Consider the following 10087-nt stretch of genomic DNA (forward strand, 5'->3'; position numbering starts at 1 on the left):
ATGCCCAGGTCTGGACCAGCTGCTGTCCCGTCGCAGGGTGATCGATGTGGCCCAAATCTCTGCTCTTATGACCAGCTGCTCATTTTCTTACTGCAAAAGTATTTCCTATTTCCACCTGAGGGCTGTTGGGGTGAGCAGAGGGCTGGGGACCACGGCCGGGACACTCCTGGGTGCAGCTCGAGCCTGCTGCAGACAAGGGTGATCCCCTCTGGCCTTTCCCTGCCCCCGTACACCTTGGGGGCTCTGTGATGGAGAAATGCACCCGGGACTGGGCTTGAGGATGAATTACAATTGCTTTTTCATTTCCTTTTCTGAAGGAAACCTGCCGAGCAGCATCCCTGGCAGCGGTGCCGTGGTCCCCTGCCCTTGGTCCCCTGTGCTTGTCCAGGCAACCAGTGCTGCACAACGAAGGCTGAAGGGTTCATGGTGAAAACTCAGCATGACTTTTTTCGCCCCTCTCCGTTTTAGTGCCGCAGGAACTAAACGCACGGTAAAGGCGCTGCCGCAGCCCGGCTGTCTCAGCCAGGTAGCGCAGGCTGCAGTTTGGGGGGTGGGAGCCGTGGAGACCGGGGGGGGGGGGGGGGACACACAGCCGGCGATTAACGGAGGAACCATTTGGTGACCACCTTGTGTGACCATCTGTAACAGATTACGGTGTCAGCGCTCGTAAAAGCCGGGATTCAATCAAGCGCCCGGCAGGTAGCGGGGCCCCGCTGGCCGTGCCGCGGTGCCGGGGTGCGGGCGGTGCCGGCTCCGCGCTGCCGCGCTCCCCGGGCGGTGGCACGGCCGCGGCGTCGAGCGTTTGAACTCCGCTCTTTCATTTCCACGGACCTCCACAGGACCTTTAAATGAGCACGCACGTCCCCTCAGCTCCTGGAGCCCTTTCAAAGGCTCCAGGGAAACCACAAAGTGCCTTTTCTTCCCACAGACGACTAGTGTTTTTCCCCCCTCCCTGACCCTACGCAGAATTAAGGGTGTTGGGAAACCCACCCTGCCGTGGGACCCCCTTGGAGCAGAGATACCGGGTTAAAAAGGGCTTTAAGGCTTCCATAACACTGTTTGAAACTGCCCTGTCCTGCTTCTGTTAGCATCTGGAGTATCCCAGAGGGGATGAGAAGGGAAGCGGGAGGATTACAGCCACCTTTGCAAAGGCTAAGCTTCATCTCCTCAGTGATTTGGAGGCTGCAGTTCCCAAAATTGCCTGTTTTACCCCTTTCTGTCCCCATGTCTCTCACGGACAGGCACGAGGCACACCTGGCCCTTGTGTTGTGAGGGTGAAGAGCAGCTCTGGGGGCCCCTGGAATGCCTCTTCCCACCTCCAGGGCAGTAGAAAGGAAAAAAATTTCCACTTTCTTGTCCTATCTGACAGAAATGTTCTCCTTGTGATTCTGTGATCTCCTGGATCCCCCACAGCCTACAGAGGAGCATTTCCAGCATTAAAGTGTGCAGTCCCCAGAGATGGCAGCCAAAGCTCAGCCCCTACAAAGTGCAGCAGCCTAATTCTTCTTTTGGTTCTTACCTTACCTAGAAAAAGCTGAACAAACAGAAACCAGGCAAAATCCAGGGAAAGGTCCCTTATTAAAGCCAATCACTGGGTGGCTGTTTCTGATTTGGGGAAGGGAATGATCGGAGCTTTGTGGCAGGGATGGCTCGTGGGGTGATCAGCAGAGGAAACGTGGGTTTCCCACTTGAGGTGGCTGGGATGTGGGAGGCCTCGGAAGGTGTGTGAGGTTATTCCTGGCTGGACAAGGGCAGCAGGTGCTGGTGCAGGGCTCAGAGAGCCCCTGTCAACAGGCAGTCCTGGTGAAAGCCCCCATCCATTAACAGCTCACCATAAGGAACAGGGCTCACAAACAAGCTGCAGGTGTAGCCATTGTTTTTCTGGCTCTGGGCTATTGACATGAGCAATAATCTCAAATTAATCTTTAATCGGATGATGAACTGATAGCGTGAGGCTGGGGAGGTGCGAGTCTTCCCATGGAGACAAAGCACAGCAAATGCAGAGAGAGAGAGAGCCAGGCAGGCCTGGGGAAGGGACACAAGGCTGGAGGATTAAAATAGAGGTGATGTCTCCCTGTGGATGGAGGTGGTCTGGGATGCAGGATCACTGTGGTCTTGGACTGTCTGTACTCGTCTTTCTGGGCACGGCCACGCTGTCAGCGATTGCCTCCCTGCCTGCCCCCAAACCAGTGGGACAAGGGGTGATGCCCACCACAGGGCTGCACCAGCAGAGCATCAGCGACCTGCCATAAGGGTGATATAATCGATTTCTTTACCTGAGGATGGACACTTTGGCACAAGGGACACCGGTGCATGCACAGGAGTGACCTGTGTCCTCCCCACCAGCCTGCACCGACCGCTCTACAAGAGCAATGCTGTGCTGTAACTTATTGGATATCTGCCTAGAAAATCATCAGAAAGTATTTTAAATCCAGCATAACATACATATTTACGGATCACCTTCTGTTTTACTGGGCTCCCTAAAAGCAATGCGAGGCCTGTTTTACTTTTCCCAATAAAAAGGCTCACGTTTCACATGGAGGAGATTGGCGGCTCCCGAGCTAATTAGTCCGGGTTCCCCTCCACCTCCGCATTTTCCACGCAGGGTTATGCTGGCGACACTTTGTCTGTGGCTGCTCCGGGAGGACGGTGCTGCACATTGAGCCTCCTTTGCCTCGATGTGCTGGAGGCAGAGCAGGGCAAGGCGAGGAAGTGGCGGCGTGTCACTGCTCGGAGTCATGGTCCGTTATAAAGAGCTTCAAGGGCCTGCATTATGTCATTACTCAATTAGCCTGTTGGTAATAGCACTTCATTAGAGAGACAGTTCCTATTCACTGGCCCTAATCCACTTTCTAAAGCCAGAGCTGGAGCCATTGATCGCTTTTCCCGCTTCCCTGATGAGGCAGAAAGTGGGTTTGGAGAGTGGCCCTGCAGCGGGCAGGGGAGGGAGCAATGGACAGGGCAGCCCCCCGCTGCCCTAAAATCAAGACAGGGGTGTCAGCACCCAGCCCCGGCAGCTCAGGTATGCCAGGGAGGGGCAGAGCACCTGCCCTTCTCACCAACCTCAGAAATCAGGCTGTTAATAAGGGAACAAGTGAGTTTTGGTGTCAAAGCGTTGGTGACCACAGGACATGACCTCTCCTCACCCAGACGGATACGATGGGTGAGCTGGTGCCAGGATGCTCCTGAGTACCCAGGCTGTGGGGACGGGCACTGCCTGCCCAGCCTGTGCAGTCCACAGAAAGAAAAGCTACTCATCTTATTTCTTTTTTCTTTCCTCCCCCCACACACTCTGTGACACGCAGTGCTTGGTGGAAACCGAAGCGGGGTAGGAAGTGGCGCGAGAGCCGCGCGCAGGAAACCGATGTGTGTCAGGAGAGGATGTCACCCCAGGACCATAGGACGAGCGGCTGGCACTGGAGCTCCGACTCACCGAGGAGAGGGGCAGGAAGAGACAGAGCCCTCCCTCTGTCTATGAAGGTATCTGCTGCCATTCGAGGTGGTGACAGAGCAAACACAGAGGTGCAGGGAGCTCCCAGCCAGCGCAGAGGTGCCCAGCCAGGGTAACACCACAGTGCTGGGAAGTGTTCCCTGTGTCCTACCCATCCGGTTGGCTTCAAAGCCTGTGTGCAGCTGCAGGGACCTGGTCCCCCAGATACCTCCACCACAATGGTCAGAGCATCCTCAGATATGGCCCTATAGTTTGGGGTCTCAACCTGCCTGACAGAAGTTATTTTAGGTCAAAAGAAGTACTGGAGTGGGAAAGTTTACTGCCCTGGCTATGGCAGCTGCTGTCTGTGATCAATATTATCCAAATTTTGCCCCCTAAACCTCACTTTACAGCAATAGCTTTCCATCATCCCTTACACAGAGCTGGAGGGCAGCAACATGGGGCCCACATTTGCTGGAAAAAATCATAGTTGTGACTTGAGACTCAGGTGAGGACCTGAAGGCCAGTTTTTGAATGCAGACACTGTGATGAATGGCAAATGGTTTCCTTCAAATGGTCTTCAGAGCATCTCAGGAGCTAACACAGCAACTGGCACGTGCCTGAGGGGCAGAGACTGCAGTCCTTGCCAGCTGCAGGGGTGGAAGGGAAGGCTGGGGTGTCACACACCATCACCCATGGGAAACTTCAAATCTTCTGCAATTTAAGCAAACACCTTGTTTTCATTCAAACCCTTTTGCCATTTCATACTGCTGGCTACTTCTCTCTGAAAGGAAATAGCTGTCCCATAAATAAAGGGTGGTGGGAGGGAACGTGGGGGAGGCTGTGAGTGCAGATGCAGGAAGCTTTTCCCGGCATGCTCCAGCTCCTGGCTGGAGGATAACATCAGCAAGCAGAGGGGCAGAGAGGGTCTGTGGCACAGATGTGTGCCAAGGAGCCACTTGCACATGGGGCACCCTCAGCCTTCCTCTCCTCACCCTCTGAGCATCCTCCCCATGAGCATCCTCCCCAGTGTGGCAGGGTGTGCTGAGAGCAGCCCGGACAGGGAGCCCCTGCCAAGGTTGGGATTGAGCTCCTGGGTGCTGGAGCTGTTCCCCATAGCACCTGGAGCCTCGGATGGGGAACACCTGCAAAGCCACCAGGCACTGAGTGAGGGCAGGTTGGCAGAGCAGAGAACAAGGATGCAGGTATCACATTCCAATACTGACTCTGCACCCTTGGTCAGGGCACATCACCTCCACATGCACACTTTTCCATGCACAGTGAGGAATATCATACCACAGCAGCAGCTGTAAGGAGGTCTCTGAGCCCTGTGGCAGGGAGCTGGTGTACCCAGCAGACAAGCCAAAAGCCTGCTTGTGTACATGCATTTTGGGTGCCCCCTCAATCCCCACTGGTGAGGCCAGCACTGCTCAGTGCTGCAGGGGCAGCCAGCCCTGTCCCACCGGGACAGTCAGGAGAGTTGGCAGCTGAAGGGCTCATCCTGCAGCCACCACCACCGGTCCCTGCTTTCCATCAAGGAGACTCGGCACAGATCAAAGTGCTCTGAGGTTTTCCTTGTGCAGCTGAAGTGCTCTCAGAGGGTGATATGCTGCTGTCAGCAGCCCCTGGCCACAGGGATGCCGGGATTATCCCCGCCCTACCCCACCACAGCCACCTTCTCGCCCCTCATCCTGGCACTTGGGTACCCTTGGCAACCCCTGGCACTGATCTCTGCTGGGTGGGTTTGCAGCACAGATGGGGTTTGCAGTGCTCCCTGCCCATTGCCAAGGAAAGACTTGAGAATTTCTTGCTCGGCATCACCCCTGTTTGCCTGGGGACGGGAGTGACAGCAGCACCAGCACAGCAGTGGGAACTGTCACAGTGTGGGAGCTGGGGCTGTTATGGTGTGGGGACTGTCACAGTGTGGGAGCTGGGGCTGTTATGGTGTGGGGACTGTCACAGTGTGGGAGCTGGGGGTATTATGGCGTGGGACCCCTCCTGGGGAGCATGAAGCGCTTGGACACTGTTATCACCAAGTGTCAGGGAAAATACTGCGATGAGACAGAAAGAAGGAAAATAATAATGGCTAATGCTTCCAAAAGTAATTTGGGAAGCCTCAATTTAGAAAGCCAAAATTGAGCTCCCTTGAAGAGACAGTTTTCCAGAGGCTTCTCCAAAATGTCTGGAGGAGTCATGCATCGTCTGGCACCAGCAGCATTTGCCATTTCTAGGACCTGTGGCTGGGAAGTGATAGTTAAGATTCCTGCCTGGCGCTGGGGCTGCCCATCACCGCACACGAGGAGCCGTCTCGCGAACCCGCCAGCTTTCGGGTGGGTCGGGCTGTGCCAGCGACACCATGTCAGTGCTACCCTGGGCTTGGGATGTTACCATGAGCAAGCTTTCCCAAAATAGTCCCTGGCATCCCTCCATGCTGCTGTGCCGGGCCAAGTGTCTCTGAGACTTGCTTCCAGCTTCCCTACGGCCCCAGTGGGAAGTGGAGCGTCTCTCCCTCTGCACTGCCTTGGCCCCCCTCTTCCCCGCTCCCCCTGACCAGGGCAGAGCCCCCTGTGCCCCTGCTGCTGCCCAGCTCTCCTGATACCTCGCTGAAGCAGCCTGTGTACATAAAATTATCACCCTTGCAGGAGGCTGCCAGGGAAACCTGCCCTGGGAGGCTGCAATGGGAAGCAGATGCTCCGTGATTAAGCCCACATGTGCAGGGCAGCACCATCCCCGAGCAGGGCCGTGGTGCCCAGGCCAGAGATGGAGAGCACGTCCCCAGGAAAAGGCTGCTCTGGGCCGGAATGGCTCAGGCTGGGAGCTGGCAGAGGAGTTGGATGGAGCGTGGTCAGGGTTGGGAAAGGCTGGCAGGATGGAGCCAAAGAAGCTGTTGCTGTGCCTCCACGAGGGATGCTCAGGGTGGAAACGGTCTCAAACCAATGCAGCTCCCCAGTGGCAATGCCCCACACTTGCAGGAGTCAAAGTGGACTTTTCGACTCCATCAGACTGAGAGGACTGGGTGAGATGAGGGCCAGGAGCTTCAACCCACCGGCTCACGCTGCTGAGGATGAAGCCCTGGAGGACAGGAAGGTGAGGAGAGTCGTCCCCAGAGCAGCTCCAGCACAGCATCTGCACCCAATGCCATCTGCAGCCCTATTATAGGAACAAGCATCGGGCTCCACCAGCAGCTCAGCTCCCCAGACCTGCCCCTCCACGCAGCCCTAGTCACCAAAATGTTGTATCTCTTCCCCACAGCAAGGGATGCAGCAGAGTTCCAAAGTCCAGGGACCAGTGACCCTGCCCGGGCCTCTCCGCACGGCCGTGTCGGGAGGTGCGGAGGGAAGATGTGGGTTCACTCTCTGCAGCCAAAAGCCCTGCACGGCCAAGCTGTGTAACCTGAGCACCATTTCCTAGATAAGATCTAGGCAAGGGGGGGGCAGTTTGCAAGGTCAGGTCGCAGGGGGTTCACTGACCCCTCTGAACACCAGCCCAGGACCCCAGCACCAGCGGGTGAAGGAGGGTGCTCGTAGGTGTTACCAGTTTTGATTCTTTTCTTCCCTTTCTTGGTTTTGTCCCGGAAGGGGGGAAGTCCCCACTTATCTCCTGCTCTCTCCAACCTCCCCTGTGTGGTTTCTCCAGCCTTGAAAGAAGGGATGGCCATTTCTGTTTCTTCTCAAGGCATTTTTCCACCCACCCTCTCTGGCCCTGGTGGGAATTGTCAGCTTTGAGATAACGAGAAGGATGAATTGTCATACAGGATGTTGCACGAAGCCCAAGTGCTATTTGCAGGCAATTTTAATAAGTAATAATAAGGAGAGAGAACTCCAAAGGAAGTAACCTGGTACAGCAGACAAGGCAGATTTATCAAGGCAGGGAGGAAATACTCCCCAGAAATGAATCTGGCATGAGTTCCTGCACACCAGTCCCACGATCCTGTCTGCCACCACAGGCAACTCTTATCTGAAACAGTCCAGTGTTTAAAATAGACTGGAAAATAAATAGTCTTGCAGCATGACTGATCCTCCAGAGCCTGCAGTTCATCCCAGCAGCATTTACAGTTTTCTCTGGAGTGTTTCCGACATGTACTTCAAGGCCTTCCAACTCTTTTCTCCTCCCCTGCCTGTGACATTAATGAACCTTAAGGGATTCTTAAAGCACGTTTTATGTGGATGTATTTTTAAGCAGGAGAAGGAGAGAGCAGTTCCCAGCCCGGGGTGGACGGAGAGTGGCTTTGCGAGGCGCACTCCAAACAGGAATCCATCAAGCGCCAGGGCTAAGTGTTGCTGCAGCAGCTCTGCGAGTGTGAAGTTGTTTAATGTTCATTGTTCACAGCTGTGTCACCCTAATAGAGTATTTTATTGTTTTTCCAGTTGTACTTAAAACCATCATTCATTATCCTGCCCAGCCAGCGAGTCCCTCACCTTTAATTGATGACACCAGACAAAATTCCTGGACAAAGTTTCCAGTGTCTCCACCATGGCTGGGACTGGCTCCCTGCCACCCTCGACCCTGCCAGAGGAGTCCAGCCCCTGCGGGTGACCTGGAGATGAGGGGGACATGGCCTTGGGAGCTGTGGTCCCCCATGGTGTGGGGCAGCAGGGGCTGTGGCAGCAGACCCAGCATGGGACACTGGGTGTACCAGGGCACTGGGACACGAGCTCAGGCAGAGACTGCCCGGGGAGCCAGGGGTGCCACAAGCCCCTTGCTGTGGGGGAGGACACCTTGGGTGGCAGTGAAGCCCATGGGGCCACCCCTGCCTGCCTGGACAGCGGGGTGCCCACAGACACTGCCTTGCTTGGGCTGAGCCAGCAGTGGAGGCAGAGTTGGGGCCCCAACAGCCCCAGTGCTGCCCAGCTCCAGCAGTAGTGTTGCCTCACATGGGTACCTGGCTGGGTCTAACAGCCCCCAAATGCACCTTTTTGGCCAGCAGAGCCATCTCCCCATATTTTCCCCCCACATCAGGCTGGCCTGTCCTACATCCAAGCCTGAGCCACCCCAATGCCCACCTACCCACGGGCCCCTATGTATGTTCACATGTGACAACCAACTGCAGTGGCCAACTACATTTGCTGGAGAACAGCCCCTTTGGCAGGCAGGAAAGTCTCCCTGCTCTGTGTAAGGCCTGACAGACTCTCTACAGTAGTTAAAAAGGACAGCATTAAAGAAAAAGAACTTAAACAACCCCAAAGTGAAGGGCCTGTAATTTATTTACTCCCCTCAATGAATGCTGGTTGCAAATCACTGTATAAAAATAACTCCTTTCTCCAACTTTTGATCTCTGATATTCCTGTATTTCCCTGGAGAAAATGTAAATCTATGAACTTATTACTAATGTTTCCTGTCCCTGACAGTGGAGCCAGTTGATATTTTACTTGAGAAGCTGGAGAGAAAAAAAAAAGTAGCATAGGCTTAATGACTGCAGACTGTTTCCAATCTTAGTTTCACTTTTCAGATGGAGAGTTTCCATCTTACAACAGGGAGAGGGAGATTTTTAAATAAAACATGATTTAACTTTAGCCAAACTTCCTCCTAGTGTTTATGCTTTTGGCTCGGGGTTTGATCCAGTTAAAGCTGGTTCCCTTTGAAGCAGCCCCGGCTCATCACCGCGCACCGTCACGACGGCTTGGAAATTGTCTGTTCCGCTTCTGGATCCGAATTCCCCATCCTCTGGCTGCCCTGCTCTGCTCCTGCCTTGCCCTGCCTCGGGGAGCAGCACCTGGCTCCTGCTCACCTCTGCAGACACCATGCAGGGTGGGTGATGGTGTGATGGCACCTGCACTCACTGGGCATCCCCTCGGCTTGGTGCTGTGGCATCCGGCTTGGCCATACAAAGCTTGGCTTGAAAAAGCAGCTCCATATCACCACTGCCCTGACCATGGTCCTTTGGCAGCCCTAAAGCCACATCCAGGAGTGGCTAGTGGGGAGGTGGGGGGCAGGAATTCAGAGGTCCAAAAAATGTTTGGGAACTTTCTGAATTGTCTTATTTTGGTGTGTCCTCCCAAAAAAACTAAACACGTTTCTAATTCACAGCAGACTTGGCTTGGAAACCTCAGCTCTTTAAAGGGAGGCTCTGCTCAGCCCGCTGCACTCCTGCCCAGGTACAGCACAATCTCTGTGAGGTTTTTGAGGTTTTTTCCTGATTCAGAACAAAAAAAAAAAATCCCCAGGAAACTCTGAGAGCAGAGGGAGATAAGTTCCTGGCAGCAGCAGTGCCGGGAGTATGGCTGCAGGCAGGCAGCACAAGCCTGGCTTCCGAGAAAATGGCCCCTTCGGCTTCTCCCTCTTGTCCCCATCCTGCAGAGTTTGGCCAGAGCTGGGAGCCCTCTGAGTCCTGGGATGGCTGGAATCGAAGGGGACCCTCAGCTCCTCTCCTGTGGCTCTGCCCACACCAGCAGTGCCCTGCCCTTTGGAGCTGCCTGTCCCTGCCCTGCTCAGCCCCCTCCAGGCTGGCGTGTGGGTGTCTGGGGGTGCAGGGGGATGGAGGAGCAGAGGCAGCAGGAGCCCGGCCGCTGGCCGGAGCGGGAGCAGACCTGACGCCAGGCGTGGAACCGCCTCCCGCAGGAGCAATTCAGGCACTGTTTCAATGTCAGCCAAAACACAGGGAATAAAAGGAACTTTAATGGGGTCTAAGTTGAGCTGTGCACCCTGGAGGATTCCCGG

Source organism: Corapipo altera, unplaced genomic scaffold (assembly GCF_003945725.1).
Source record: "Corapipo altera isolate COAL_440 unplaced genomic scaffold, ASM394572v1 64, whole genome shotgun sequence".
Lineage (NCBI taxonomy): Eukaryota > Metazoa > Chordata > Aves > Passeriformes > Pipridae > Corapipo > Corapipo altera.